General features: G+C 47.8%; 1 long non-coding RNA gene across 1 annotated transcript; it reads right to left on the reverse strand.

Moving 5' to 3' along the window:
* Positions 1-1,269: 1,269 nt before the first annotated feature.
* LOC137830611 (uncharacterized) lies at positions 1,270-14,756 on the reverse strand. Its single transcript, XR_011084247.2, has 2 exons — positions 14,682-14,756; positions 1,270-1,484 (listed from the first exon to the last, which is right to left on the reverse strand). It is a non-coding gene; the product is annotated as an uncharacterized LOC137830611 (long non-coding RNA).
* Positions 14,757-16,121: the final 1,365 nt, after the last annotated feature.

Below are 16,121 nucleotides of genomic sequence, written 5' to 3' on the forward strand. Positions count from 1 at the left end.
CAACATGTGGCCCACCGCATCGAAAACATCTGAAACTAGGTGGTGATTGAGAACTGGGTCTTCCACTGCTATAAGATTGAGGTATGAAATAAGATTTCTTTCTATCTTCATATTTAGGCATGCTTTTAGAAGGTCCTCCCACTTGAGGCTTAGCAAGTCTGCTACTACTTTTCAAACTCTCCACTACTTTTGCTTTCTCCACTAGAGCAGGGAAATCTCTAATGGACATAGGAATCACCACTTCTTTAAGTTCTTGCTTCAATCCAAACTCAAATTTTCTACATCTCCAAGCCTCAGTCATGGTCTGGGTGTAGAATCTAGCTAGGTGTTTGAACCTAGTAGGATATTCAGTGACTGAAAGATTTCCTTGTTCCAGCTGCATGAATTCAATTTCTTTTGCATACCTGACACTATCAGGAAAATACTCCTCTAGGAATCTTACTTTGAAGTTCTCCCAAGTAGCATCTTCACCTTTGTCTTCCATCATTTGCTTCATGCCTATCCACCAGAATTCAGCTTCTTCAGTTAGTACATAAATGGCATAGGATAACTTTCTCTCTTCAGGGCATTGAGTAGCTTCAAAGATTCTTTCTATGTCTCTCACCCACTGGTCTGCTCCATCTGGATTTACCTTGCCATTAAATTTGGGTGGATTGTGTCTCAGAAAATCATCCAGACTAAAGTTATGGGGTTGTTGATGAAGCTGAGATGCTTCTGCTGCTAATCTAGCTATTTCTAATTGATGAAGAGCGGCCTGATGCTGTTGTGCCATAGTAGCACTCTGTTGTTGCAAGGCTGTTGCCATCATCTCTATTGCCCGAGCTAAGTTGGGCATATCTACTGGTGAAGGAGGAGTAGGTGGTCTACGTGCCATCTACTAAGCACATAAAGAATTGGGTTAGAAATTACTAAAATTTCCAACTACATCTTTAAGACAAATTAACTTCAAAGAAATAATCATACGAAACAGGTAAAAACTAATCAAAACTTATCTCTAAAATGTACTCTAGCTACTTAGAATTAAGATAGAAAATAATCTTGATCTAGTCATGAGTGTGCACCCTCACCACTCTATCAAGATTCTTTTCATTCTTAATAACTTCATCTTTATTCATAACAATTAACTTGACTCAAACACAAACAAGGTATCAAGAAAAACAACTTTGTCAAACATCTTAATAGAAACTTTTAACTAAGTCTTGAGGCTAGACTTAAACAAAAATCTACACACAAGAGAAACAAAATAAACCCACTACCCTCAGGTTATCCTAAGGATGAACCGCTCTGATACCATTAAATGTAACACCCCATAATTTACATATAACTATTACAATACTAGTTCTACATATTTCTATACAAGCTTACAGTTTTTCAAAATATTCCTAATACGTGATTAGGACATATAGAAATACAAATATTTACAATATAAGTTTCAAAATCAACGCCTTAAAACTCTTCTGATCCTCAGACACCTGTAAGATCATCTGCTCGTGTACGTAGTACAGTCATCGCAGTTCAAACACAGCAAGAAAAGCAAGGGTAAGCTAGTGAAAATAGAATTTTATAATATACGCAGTTAAATCAAAAGAGAAAACCAAGTTACATGATCAATTTCTCAAATTATACAATCTTCTTCAAATCCCAACATCTCACATAGATCTCACATGGATCTACACATCCAAGATATTCAACAAACAACGTCTTCCGGAAGACCCGTATTAAGTAAGTCCTACCAGAGACTAACACCTGATCCAAAGATTACCAGCGAATCCAACATAAAGGATCAGGGTAAGTTCAATACAACCCAAGCCGTGCATCTCATATGTCACGGTGTGCATGAACTCCCCCATCAGCTTCTCACCACCTGATATCTTAGTCTATGTGACTTAGATCATCAGTGAAGCTCGGAGATCTCTGTTACTGTACCGCCCTGGTGGTCGGGAGTGATGACGTGGCATCCCGCTACAGTATAGGCGTGTTGGCAAGGCGCCAGGTTGGTAGAAAGGAAGGAAGTCGGGGGAGGGGGGGGGGGGGGGGGGGGGCTCGTGAAGTCGCCAGTTATCAAGTTGGCGTGTTCCGATCTCCAGCATACCAGAATAGGCGATCACCGGGTTAAAGATGAAGTCGCCAGATGTAAACTCAGGCGACCAAGCGATTGGAGATCGCCAGAAAAAGCACATCGCCGAAGATGAAGGAGAAGCAGATTATGAAGGCGGCCGGCGAGACCACAGGGAAGGTATATGAAGGCACCCTAACTCGCCAGTTCCAGTAGAGATCGCACTCCCAAGTTGGCTATGTACTGGGCAGTACCATGCATAGGTAACTTAGTAAAACAAGAGTAGAAGCAGCGCCCAAGTCAAGGAGGCTCCAGATGATGGCACGTGTACAGTTGGATAAGAGCCACGTGTCCAAGTCTGTAACTGCCAGGAGAGAGAAAGTAACCAGGTATATAAGAGTTCTCAACGAACTTTCTAAGGTACGCACGTTCAGATATACTCTTTACGCTTGCGAGTTATAGAGCTGACTGTGAGAGAGGATTTGCACGGTTCTTGTTCTCTTAGTATTTGGTGATTCGGTCACTGACTTGGGCGTTGGAGTGCGATCGGCCGCAGCGGCGCCGCTCTGTTTCTTTGCAGGTTCTTGAGGTGGATCTCGAAGAGGAACGGAGGTGTGAAGCGGTGCACACGTCGATCCTTTGACGAGGCAGTTTCCAGCGTTCTAGTCAACAGGCAGGATCATTAGGCGCCCACCGTGGTGCCGTGTAAAACTTGCTCCCATCCACAGCGTGAGTTCTTGGAGGTTTTCGAAGTTTTCTGCGTGGTTGTGTGCTGGTGCGACCATCGTTCGCTGTTTGCTCGAAATTTGTTCGGTGAATTCGCGTTTTACACCGTTCGTTTGGGTTTTCGATCGGTGAAGAAAGGTTTTTCTGCTGTTTACGCGTAATTTGTTCGGTGGAGTTGAGTTCCTTCGCTCGTTTGGTTATCCGTGCGAAGAGCAGTGGTTCTTGGTGAAGTTGCAAGTTTCTTTGAAGGTTTGCGGTGTTCTTGAGTTTTCTCGCGGAGTTTCGCACAGTTTCTTCCGATTGATCGCTGACTCAATCGTAGCTAGAGTAAGTGTTGTTCGCCGCATTCTGTGATTCGCTGAGTTTCATGAGAAAAATGAGAAGCAATCGCTCAAGTCCAGTTGCGCCCGTCGCTGCCGAAGGCGCCGCTGCCATGACCATGGCGCAGATGGCAGAGATGATGCGTTCGTTGCAGGCAACTGTGGAAGCCTCACGCATAGAGCAGGCGAGAATGCATGAGGACCTGGTCGCCTCTCGCGCCAGGAACGAGGAGCTCAGCAAGGTGACTGAGGAGCTGCGTCAAGCTCTTCAGGAGCAGCAAGGGCGTTCTTCTGCTGAAGAGGTGGCGCCGTCATTGCCACCTCGCGTTTTCCCTATGCCTTTTGTTCAGGCGATTACTGATACGCCCATTCCTACGAGCGTGGTCCCTGTCAAGGCTGTCTTTACCGGCGTGGAGGATCCAGAGGCCCATCTGACCACGTTCCATACGCAGATGATGTTGTCGGGAGGGTCAGACGCCGTGTATTGCAAGATGTTCGTAAGCACGCTCCAGGGAACGGCGTTGGAGTGGTTTGTGAGCCTACCTAACGGTCACATAACTAGTTTTCAGCAGTTCTCTAAGGTTTTCGTCGAGCAATACATCGTGAACAAGGCACCGCCCAGGGTGTCTTATGATCTGTTTGATATAAGGCAGTACCAGGGAGAGTCCCTCAGAGACTACTTAAATCGCTTTGGAGCGCAGATGGTCAGATCGCCGGCTAAAGATGAAGAAATGCTGGTCTATGCATTCAAGAAGGGCGTGCTGCCGGGACCATTCTGCGAGGCCTTGATCAGGGCTCACCCTGCAACGTTTGCTGAGGTCAGGCGACTTGCGGTGGCTCACATCGCCGACGAAAGTGAGGTCGTTGAGAAGAGAGGGAGCGTGGCTCCCGCTAGGCCACGCGCCCAGACCAGAATCCAGCCGCAAAGGGTGCTGGAAACAGCGGCGGCGGCCAGGAAGGACCAAATGACTCGCCATCCTTACGATAGGAGGAACAAGGGGAGGAGCCAGGGGCGCCAGCAACCAGCACGCCGGGAATACAATCGCCCGCCTAAGCACAAGTTTGTCATGGGATTGGCGGACCTGATCGCCATTCCCAATATATCTGCTAGGTTGAAAGCGCCTGAGAAGGTGGGCGACAAGGTGCTGGGACCAAAGCCAGACGCCTGGTGCGAGTTTCACCAGGGCTTTGGCCACACTTTGGACTCGTGTTTGTCCTTAGGGTATCAGCTCGATGATCTGGTTAAGAGCGGATTCCTAAATGACTATCTGCTGGATAGGAGGACGGGGGGAGCGTCGAGTTCCCAGCCAGCAGGTGGAGAAGCCCAGCAACACGAAATGCCTATCCACGGGGAAATCCACACCATCGCAGGAGGCTTCTCAGGTGGTGGATGCACCGCATCGCAGAGGAAGAAGTACGCGTGGTCGGTGATGACAGTGGATATGTTTGAAGATCACTCGCCGGAGGTAGACATTACGTTCACCAAGTAGGATCTTCGGGACGTTGTGCCCCATGACAACGATCCCATAGTCATTTCGTTGGTGACGGCGGGAAGGAAGGTTCACAGAGTTCTGGTGGACCAAGGAAGTTCGGCAGACGTGATGTTCTGGCCGACTTTCACGCAGCTGGAGTTGCCCCTTGACCAGCTAAGGCCCTATGGAGGGTGCCTGTACGGGTTCGCTGGTGACCAGGTGGAGGTCAGGGGATATATTGAGTTGAGAACCACGTTTACAGATGAGGCTGGTTCGAGGACGGAGAAAATCAAGTACCTCATCGTAAACGCTCCTTCGGCATACAACATCTTGTTGGGAAGGCCCACGCTTAACAGGATAGGCGCCATTCCGTCGACTCGGCACATGAAGGTAAAGTTGCCGTTTATGGAGGGGGTGGTGATCACGATCAAGTCTGATCAGAAAGAAGCGAAAAAGTGCTATGAGAATAGCCTGAAAAACAAGAGATCAGTGAGTTATGTAACAACCACCCCACCTCCCGGTGTGAAGCCCAGATCGACGGTAGCGGACAAGACCGCCGGAAGGGACGTGGAGATGGTGGACGCTGAGCTAGTGGAGGGAAACGCTGGCCTGGAAGAGGAAGAGGCGCGGAATCGCCCTGAGGAAGCGAGAGAACAGGGAATCGCCAGGGCGGTGATCGCCCGAGAATCCAGGCCAAAACCTGTCGAGCAGTGGCTCGAGAAAGAGATCGGGGGAAAAATCTTCAAGTTGGGAAGATCTCTGGAGGTCGAGCTCCAGGACCAGATCGCCAAGGTGATTGAGCGGCATCTGGATGCGTTTGCATGGTCCGCTTCGGACATGCCCGTGATTGATCCTGACTTCCTGTGCCATCATCTGGCGATGGACAGCTTGGTGAGACCAGTGCGACAAAGAAGAAGAAAGTTTAACGAAGAAAGGAGGCAGGCGATTAGAGATGAAACTCAGAAGCTCCTCGCTGCAGGCCACATCAGGGAGGTCTAGTACCCTGAATGGCTGGCGAATGTCATGCTGGTAAAGAAGAGTAACGGGAAATGGCGCATGTGCGTCGATTTCACTGACCTGAACAAAGCTTGCCCAAAGGATTCGTATCCTTTACCAAGCATAGACGCCCTGGTGGATAGTGCTGCGGGGTGTAAGTGTTGAGCTTCCTGGATGCCTTCTCGGGGTACAATCAGATTAAGATGCATCCCATGGACGAAGAGAAAACAGCCTTCATGACGGAGAGGTCGTGCTACTGCTACAAGGTGATGCCGTTTGGGCTGAAGAACGCGGGGGCCACGTACCAGAGGCTGATGGATCGAGTACTTGCACCGATGCTGGGAAGGAACGTGCAAGCGTACGTCGATGACATGGTCGTGACCTCGCCGGAAAAGAGCAAGCACGTTGCCGACTTGGAGGAATTGTTCACGACGATCACCAAGTTCAGATTGAAGCTGAACCCAGAGAAATGTATTTTCGGCGTGGAAGCTGGGAAGTTTTTGGGTTTCCTCTTGACTGAAAGAGGCATAGAGGCCAACCCTGATAAGTGTGCCGCCATCTTGGCGATGAGGAGCCCAGCTACGGTGAAGGAGGTTCAGCAGCTGACAGGTCGAATGGCAGCCCTGTCCCGTTTCGTGTCCGCTAGCGGGGAGAAGGGCCATCCCTATTTTCAGTGCCTGAGGCGCAACAATAAGTTTGTTTGGACGAAAGAGTGCGAGGAAGCTTTCGTCAAGCTGAAGGAGTATCTGGCGAGCCCGCCGGTTCTGTGCAAACCGCTGGTGGGAACCCCTCTCAGGTTGTATTTTGCTGTAACTGAGAGGGCGGTGAGTGCGGTGCTCGCCCAGGATCAAGACCAGGCTCAGAAGCCTATTTATTTTGTGAGCAAGGTGCTGCAGGGCCCCGAAACGAGATATCAGGCCCTGGAGAAGGCTGCGCTGGCTGTGGTATTTTCGGCGAGGAGGTTGCGCCACTACTTCCATAGCTTCACAATACTGGTGATGACTGGCCTGCCCATCCAGAAGGTCTTGAAGAAGCCTGACGTTGTAGGAAGGATGGTGAAGTGGGCAGTAGAATTGTCAGAGTTTGATATCAAATATGAGCCCCGAGGCCCGATTAAGGGGCAAATCTTTGCAGATTTCGTGGTCGAGCTCTCGTCTGAGGCAACGTGGGTTGAAGGGGACGATTTCCGTTGGGTACTTTCGGTGGATGGATCGTCGAACCAGCAGGGCAGCGGTGCTGGAGTCATATTGGAAGGACCCAACGGCGTGCTGATCGAGCAATCTCTGAGGTTTGCCTTCAAAGCCAGTAACAATCAAGCGGAGTATGAGGCGCTGATCGCCAGAATTTTGTTGGCCAAAGAGATGGGAGCTAGGGTGCTGATGGCTAAGAGTGACTCGCTGCTAGTCACAGGGCAAGTAACAGGCGAGTTCCAGGCTAAAGATCCACAAATGGCGGCCTATCTGGAATATGTGCAGGAGTTGAAGAGTTCTTTTGCCTCCTTTGAAGTAGTGCATGTGCCCAGAGAGCAGAATGCCCGAGCTGACTTGCTAGCTAAGCTCGCCAGCTCAGGCAAGGGGGGTAGGCAGAGGACGGTGATTCAAGAAACTCTGAAGACGCCGAGAGCATTTGTGGCAGATCACCTGGTCCTTCAGATAAGCAAGTCGACGGAGAAAGCCGCGAGAAGCCATAAGTCCCTGACGCAAGAAACTCTGAGATCGCCAAGAATTAGAGCTTGCCGGGGAGAGAAGGTGAACGTGATGCAGGTCTGCGCTACCCATGAGCCAGACACTTGGATAACCCAGTACAAGCGGTGCCTGGCGGATGGCTTTCTCCCGCTGGATCCGACTGAGGCTAGGAAGGTAAAGAAGAATTCTAGCAAGTACACCCTGATTGATGGCGATCTGTACAGGTTTGGGTTCACTCACCCGCTCCTGGAGTGTATACATGGCGAGAAGTGCACGAGAATCATGGCGGAGCTCCACGAAGGTATATGCGGAAGCCACGTCGGGGGTCGAGCTCTGGCCGCGAGGACTCTCCGTGCAGGATACTACTGGCCGTCCATGAGAGAAGATTGCAAGAAGTATGCCCAATGTTGCAAACAATGCCAGCAGCACGCCGATTGGCATAAGGCGCCTCCCGAGGAGTTGAAGTCGATTTATAGCCCTTGGCCGTTTCATACCTGGGGAATCGACATCCTGGGACCTTTCCCGCTGGCGATCAGGCAGATGAAGTACTTGGTGGTGGCGATTGAATATTTCACCAAGTGGATCGAAGCAGAACCAGTGGCCCAGATCACCGCACACAAGATCGAAGGTTTCGTGTGGAAGAACATCGTGTGCCGGTTTGGAGTGCCTAAACGCCTGGTGTCGGATAATGGGACTCAGTTTGCAAGCCACCTGTTGAAGAAGCTCTGCGAAGGGGTGGGAATTCAACAAGTGTTTGCATCCGTCGAGCACCCTCAGACAAATGGCCAGGTGGAGTCAGCTAATCGGGTGTTGTTGAGAGGTTTGAAGAGAAGGCTAGAAAAAGCCAAGGGAAGCTGGGCTGAGGAGGTGCCCCGTATAGTCTGGGCGTACCACACCACCGAGCAGTCAGGAACCCATGAGACCCCGTTCAGTTTGGTCTATGGGTGTGATGCGATGATTCCAGTAGAGATTCAGGAGAGCTCGCCGAGATTCCTGAACTTTGTAGAGGAAGACTCGAATGAAGAGAGAAGGCTGAACCTGGATCTACTGGATGAGGTTAGAGAGGAAGCGAGACTGAAAGCTGAGGCGGTGAAGAGAAGGATTGAACGAAGGTACAACTCGAAGGTGATGCCAAGGCAATTTAGAGAAGGCGACCTAGTGATGAGAAAAACCCACCAGTACGAGATGGAGAATAAGCTGTCGCCTAAGTGGACGGGACCGTTCAGGATAACCGAGGCGCTCGGGAACGGCGCCTACCGCTTAGAGACGCTGGAAGGAGCGGCGATTCCTCGCACTTGGAACGCCACACACCTGAAGTTGTACTATAGTTAAGAGCTTGCAAGTAAAGACAAACACAAAAAGTTATTTACGATGTTTCTGATAAAACAGTTTGAAGGGGGCACTCTTTTTTCCCTAAGGAGGGTTTTTAATGAGGCCACCCAATAAAAGAAGAGTTTACGAAGTATAAGGCGTTTTCAGATTGCATGCTTGCTGTTTTCCAGAAAAGTTTTGAAGAAAACCTTGTCACTTATACGTGATTTAAGGCGAGTTAAAGATATTTTGCATGCTTTCTAAAAAGTTTTTAAGTCCTCATCGTTTTTTGGCGATTGGAGGCATCAGTTAAAGTTTTTAAGTCCTCATCGTTTTTCGGCGATTGGAGGCATCAGTTAAAGTTTTTAAGTCCTCATTGTTTTTCGGCGATTGGAGGCATCAGTTAAAGTTTTTTAAGTCCTCATCGTCTTTCGGCCATCGGAGGCACCAGTTAAAAGACCTCAACGCCCGCGCGCGTCCCGAGGCATTTAAAAGACCTCCTCGCCGTCGAGCGAGTGCAGGCGAGAAAGAGTAAAAGTCCTCAGTGTTTCTGGGGGCAAGAAGATGTAACCCCTGGGGCAATGTAGAGGCAAGTAAAAGTCCTCAGTGTTTCTGGGGGCGAGAAGATGTAACCCCTGGGGCAATGTAGAGGCAAGAAAAAGTCCTCAGTGCTTCTGGGGGCGAGAAGATGTAACCCCTGGGGCAATGTAGAGGCAAGTAAAAGTCCTCAGTGTTTCTGGGGGCGAGAAGATGTAACCCCTGGGGCAATGTAGAGGCAAGTAAAAGTCCTCAGTGTTTTTGGGGGCGAGAAGATGTAACCCCTGGGGCAATGTAGAGGCAAGTAAAAGTCCTCAGTGTTTCTGGGGGCGAGAAGATGTAACCCCAGGGGCAATGTAGAGGCAAGTAAAAGTCCTCAGTGTTTCTGGGGGCGAGAAGATGTAACCCCTGGGGCAATGTAGAGGCACGATTTAAAGACCTTCTCGCCTGTGAGTGAGTTCAGGCGAGTAAAAGACCTTCTCGCCTGTGAGCGAGTTCAGGCGAGTTAAAGACCTTCTCGCCTATGAGCAAGTTCAGGCAAGATAAAATCCTTCTCGTCTCGAACGAGTTCAGGTACGGTGTAGAGGGTGGAAGAAGTTCTGAAGGTGGCTAAGGTAGGTTCGAAGAGAACGCCTAGCCACCCGGTCTCTCGCTCTGAAGCACAAGGAGGCAGAGAAGGATCCGAAAGGCATCTCTACCCCCAGATCAAAGAGCAAGGGCCAAGGCGTGAAGCCAGAGAGAAGCTGATCGCCAAGAGTTTCTGGTGACCAGGAAAAGTTCAAACGATGGCGAGAATGTTAAAGGACCCGTTTTGGTGGAGCAGATCGGGTGAAGCAGTGTTTAAACCAACAGCTGGGCCAAAGTTTGTTGCTTAAGGAATGTTTTTACGATAAGGTTAATTGCCTTAAGTTTACGAATCGATAAAGTGATTGTTGCTTAAAGGTTGAAGTGGTTCGAAGCAGTTAAGTCAAAGATCGTGCCTACGGTTTTGCTAAGACATTTCTTTGAAATTAAACACGCAAGGAAAGTTGAAGCGATTGAAAGAGTCAAAGGAGGAAAAAAAAAAAAACGTAGACTTTGTCATTAACAGTGAATAAAAGTTCAAAACATATATACAAAAGGACATAAAGTCTATTACAGGTTATAATGCAAAGGAGAGAATGAAAGCGATGGATGAATTAAATTAGTCAGTCTTCGGCGGGCACCACTTTTCCATCCACCACTTCATTATCCAGCGACACCATGCTGAGATCCAGGTCGGGGAACAAGCAAGCAAATTGTTCCCGTGCAGCTTCGAATCCAGCAGCCAGAATTTGAGCAGAGTTTAGCTTGAGTTCTTCAATTTGCTTCTGAAGTTCCTCAATCCGCTTCTTGAGATCTTCAGTTTGCTCTTTCAGCTCCTTGTTCTGTTGATCCAGCTCTTCGACCTGCTTCTTGAGTTGTTCGTTGGTCTCTTGAGCCTGGAGAAGGTCTCCAGCAACCTTCTTGGATTCCGTTTGCACTTGGGCCAATTCAGCAGCTACCTTTCCCTTCTCTTCGTTGGCTTTGGCGAGATCAGCTATGGCGTCGTCCCTTGCCTTTTCCACCTGCCCAAGGAGGGTCTCTCGGTCGGCTGACCTTTTCTCTAGTTTTTGCACCTTGACGGCGTCGGCCTTCATGAGAGCCTCCAGGTCAGCCACCTTGACGCGGTAAGGCACAATCTTGCTCTCTAGTTCGATCTTTTCTTGAGCAAGCTGTTGCACTTTGTGGCGGAGATCGGTGGCCTCTTTGCGCGCCAACCTGAGCTCGGTGTTCATTGCATCCTCCACTCGGGAGTGTTCAATCTCCGCCAGCGTCAAGCTGAAAGACAACTTCTCCACCTCAACCCTCATGGTGCTGTTCTCGGTCTTGAGGTTGAAGAGGTCGTCTTGGAGCCTCCTAGTAGAGCTTTCCACAGCTCTGGTGATGATGGCTGGGATGTCTTCTGCTATTGTTTTCAGCTTAGCAGATAGAGGCTCCCACATCCTCGTGACCTCAAGGGGGAGGTTTGCTGCTTGTAGAGGCACCAGAGGCGTTGTGGGGGCCTGTTGTGGGTTCTCGTCGCCACCTTCCTTAGCAGGTTCTTCAGTGGGCGCTTGTTGGCGTGGCGACGGAATCGGGGATTCGGTGATCAGAATCGGTGAGGTATGAGCGACCTCATCCCCGATTGGAGCAACCTCTGCGGCTGAGGCATTTGAAGGGGAACCCCCTCCCGCTGATATATGTGGCGTGGAGGGGCTTGGGGGGTCCTCCATGAAGTTTGGCTCTTGGGCCTCAACCGCAGGCGACGCAGTGGCTAGCGGGATGGCTTGGACTGGTGAAACAGGATCTTGTGGGGGTGGCGAAGATGGAGGAGGAGCAGGTGTGGATGGTGGCGTTGATGAGGGAAGAGGGGGTGGTGCAGGTGGTGAAGAAGGTGCCACCCTCTTCCTCTTTGTAACGAGGCCATCCTCAGTGACCTCGTCATCTTCTTCCTCATCATCTTGGACTATCTGGGGAGCCTTCCTCTTGGGCCTCTTAAGGACTAGTTTCTTGCGTTGGGCAGGTTCCTTAGGTGGCGATCGCCCGTGGACGATGGCTGTCTCCACCACCGAGTTGGGTACCGTTTGAGAACCCATCGCCAACCCGTGGGTTCGGGCGAGCGCCCTCAGTTCAGCAAGCATACCTTTGCCCAACATGTTATCTGCATGGAACGAAAATGCATAGGTTAACTCAAGGAGAAAATAAGTGCACAAGGCAGTATGCAGCATAGCAGATAATCGGTGCAGGAAATATAAAACCTAAGTCTTGCGCATAACGCACAAGACGCCCAGAAACAGTCAAATAGCAGCAGTGTTAAAACAATAGTGAATGTTCTAACCTATTCGAATTTCGAGTTGGTCCTCGTAGAATTCGAAGCAGATCAGGGTGGTGGTAAGGAAGGTGATGTTGGCATCCGCGACCCTTTTCCAGAAAAGGCAGAGATCTCGGTCCAACGCTCCCATGCTGTCAGGACTCCTGGGTCTCCTGAAGCAGCTTTTGGACTCTTTCTTCCCCTTGTCCACCCAGTACAAAGGGAAGCCGTCGAGTAGGGAGGCGTCCTTGTCGTTAGGGCGCACTTGGACGAATTTCCCTTTCCAATCTTTATAGGATTGCTGGAAGATAGCAAAGATGGACCTCCCAGCAATCGCGTTCAAGCTAACCCACAGGCGGTCTCCTGGGTGCTTGGCTTCGAAGAGAAATAAAAATACGTCCACGGATGCGGGCAACCCCAGGTGGTCGCACATAACTTGGAAAGCTCGAACAAACGCCCAGCTGTTGGGGTGAAGCTGGGCGGCGGCAATGTTGAGCTCGGTAAGGAGTTCCCTCTCGAATCGGGTGAAGGGAAACTTCAGTTTCACCTTCTTGAATAGTGTTGTGTAGACGAAGCAGAAGGGCCCGTCAGCACTCACTTTGTCATCAGCACAAACGGGCAGATCGGGGGAGCAAGGCAGCACTATCATTCTCTCGTCGTGCTCCTTATGAAACGATTGGTTGGGCTCATCCCCCTTTGTCAGCCGCAAAACTGCTCCCGCAGTATTCACAGAAGATGTCTCCCTCAGAAGGGTCGAGTTGGCCCAGGGATACAAGGTTTTGAAGTCTGGCAAGGGAACGGGGGCTCCTCCGGCGATAGGTGGAGTCGCCTGGGCCAGGTTAGGGCGGGAAGACGCAGGCCTCTCAGCCTGGGAAGATGAAGCGCCACGAACTCGTGGTGGGTCGTGTGCTTGAGAAGGGGGGTTTCTTGATGAAGGAGGAGGATTCGGGGTGATCTTTGTGCGAGTCATTGTTGCAGCTGCAAAGGAAGAAGAAAAGGAAAAATGATCAGGGGTTACAAAGGCTGACTCGATCGTGGAAGGAAGGTGAAAAACGAACGAACGTAGGTTCGTTGCGATGATTGACGAAGCCCTAAGTTACGTAGAAGGAGAAATGGAAAAAGCAACCCACAGCGTATGCACCAGGCAGTTACAGGATGATGCGAATCGGTTAAAATGCAAGGAAAACCAGCAGAAGAAGGAAAGTAGGTACCTTTTGATGATCAGGAGGACGATGAAGGTTGATGGTGATTCAGAGTGATGGAGAGCGCTGAGAGTTTTTTGCAGAAGAAGGTTAGAGCGTTCGTGAATGCGAGGGAAAGTGATGGAACAGTATTGAGTGAAAATGGGTTTAAGAGTTTTTTCGAAAATGGGTTTGGGAAGCGCAAACGATAACTGAAGGTAACCGTTGATGAAGCCGCGTGTCGAGTGATGGACAAGGGGTTTGGTGGAGCGTCAGAGCGGCAGAAATTACAAACCGCTTGGAATTCTGCGTCAGTGCCACGTAGATCGGTGTTGACGTGACTCTTTCAGTCTTTTCGCTGGACAAGTCTTCGCTTAAGACTGGGGGGCTTGTGTACCGCCCTGGTGGTCGGGAGTGATGACGTGGCATCCCGCTACAGTATAGGCGTGTTGGCAAGGCGCCAGGTTGGCAGAAAGGAAGGAAGTCGGGGGGGGGGGGGGGGGGGGGAGGGCTCGTGAAGTCGCCAGTTATCAAGTTGGCGTGTTCCGATCTCCAGCATACCAGAATAGGCGATCACCGGGTTAAAGATGAAGTCGCCAGATGTAAACTCAGGCGACCAAGCGATTGGAGATCGCCAGAAAAAGCACATCGCCGAAGATGAAGGAGAAGCAGATTATGAAGGCGGCCGGCGAGACCACAGGGAAGGTATATGAAGGCACCCTAACTCGCCAGTTCCAGTAGAGATCGCACTCCCAAGTTGGCTATGTACTGGGCAGTACCATGCATAGGTAACTTAGTAAAAAGAGAGTAGAAGCAGCGCCCAAGTCAAGGAGGCTCCAGATGATGGCACGTGTACAGTTGGATACGAGCCACGTGTCCAAGTCTGTAACTGCCAGGAGAGAGAAAGTAACCAGGTATATAAGAGTTCTCAACGAACTTTCTAAGGTACGCACGTTCAGATATACTCTTTACGCTTGCGAGTTATAGAGCTGACTGTGAGAGAGGATTTGCACGGTTCTTGTTCTCTTAGTATTTGGTGATTCGGTCACTGACTTGGGCGTTGGAGTGCGATCGGCCGCAGCGGCGCCGCTCTGTTTCTTTGCAGGTTCTTGAGGTGGATCTCGAAGAGGAACGGAGGTGTGAAGCGGTGCACACGTCGATCCTTTGACGAGGCAGTTTCCAGCGTTCTAGTCAACAGGCAGGATCAGTTACCACATAGGCATCAATACTTAATACACAACAAACATCAGTCATACATTATCCCAAATGTATGAATTCAATTCCATACCATTCCGTCATACAATATCATTTCAAAAAGTTATCCGCAATATTCAAAAGTCTATTTGACATAAAAAAATAATACTTTAATACTAAATCATCAAAACCTAATATTTCCACAAATTTAAATAATATATAAACAATCAACCCAATATATATAACACACAACATCCCTGCAAGAAAAAAATTGAATATTGGGACCACGTCCCTTCCACATTCAGATCTTCTATCCTAGGTGCTATTAAAAATTAAATTTAGCTTCCCTTACCTCAATTGTTTGCTTTCCAAGCAACTTTTAGAATTTTATTCCCCACCGTTTGGATAAGCTTAAAGATTTACGGGCCTAATGTAAATTATCCAAACAGAACAAAATTTCAGTATATAATAGAATAAGTTGAGAGGATTAAACTTCTCAACTGACCCCACCAAGATTGATGACTAAATCCTAAGGAAAAACAGAGAACAAAGGATATTTAGAGTAAAAATGAACTTACTCTGTTTGAAAATCTGATCGGGTAGAAATGTTCCTAAACTCCTCAGCTACAGCGTGGTATGATCAGATTCTAAAATAGATGAAGATTGGGAGAGAAATTAAGAGAGAGGGAGAGAAGAGAATTGGAGAGAGAGAGAAATGGAGATAAGGAAGAAAAAGAAGAAGAAAGAAACTGTGCGTGGGGGGGGGGGGGTCTCTGTTTCTGCTTTTTTTAAAAAGAAAAGGTGTTGTTACACAATGTAGAAAAGAAATGATAAAGAATAACCTGTTCTTCAAAAACTGAAAAGAAGAAATGAGAATGAATGGATATATGTTTATCAGAACCTATATAAACTCAAAACACCATGATGCAGTTGCCAAATTTGTGAAACATAAGCATAACAGAGGAGAAAAATGTGAGAGAGAGTTTTGGAGGGAATGTAGAGGGTTAGGGTTTAGGGTTTAGGAAACAGAGAATGAAGAGAGTGAGAGGAATGAGCGTTTATATGAACAGTATGTGGTTACACCATTTATCAGCGTTTCATTGATTCCTTTTTTCAGATTTTCTTTCTACATTTGGTAAAAAAAATTAAATTTTTGTAGTAAAATTTATTTATTATTTATTAGTTATTTGTTATGTAATATATTTTTTTTATTAGGTGTCATGTTATTTTATAGAATACCCGTTGAATGAAAATTATTTTTTTATTAATTTAGTCTTATATAAGATGATTTGTTTCTCTCCTTATTTAGGTTATATTCTTCTTAAATTTAAGATATTTATAACTTGATTATCTTTTTTATGGTATTTGCTAACATTTTGTTATATATTTAATATTTTGTTATATGTATGTTTAACATCATTGTTTAATATTTTTTTTAGCATTTTTAATATGAAAATATGCTTTACATATTTTTTTAATATGTTTTTATTTTGGTTAAAGTAGATGATTATTAATTTGTATCTGATTTGATGTTTGAAGAAAAATTACATAAAACTTAATAACTTTTTCTCAACGTGCACATCTCAATTTCTAGTTCTCAGTAAATTGACGTGAGAAATTGATGCTCTCACTAAATTTCACATTCTTTACACTCAAAGTCATGATTCCCACAACATCCAAGTAAACCTCAATCTCTCCAATACGAAAATATCCTATTGTTTATCCCGTGAATGGTTGTTGTTTGTTGCAGGAACTAGAGGTTATATTTAAGACTTGATAATATTATAATAAT

The sequence above is a fragment of the Phaseolus vulgaris genome, chromosome 11 (assembly GCF_051622355.1).
Source record: "Phaseolus vulgaris cultivar YP4 chromosome 11, ASM5162235v1, whole genome shotgun sequence".
In the NCBI taxonomy this organism is placed as follows: Eukaryota; Viridiplantae; Streptophyta; class Magnoliopsida; order Fabales; family Fabaceae; genus Phaseolus; species Phaseolus vulgaris.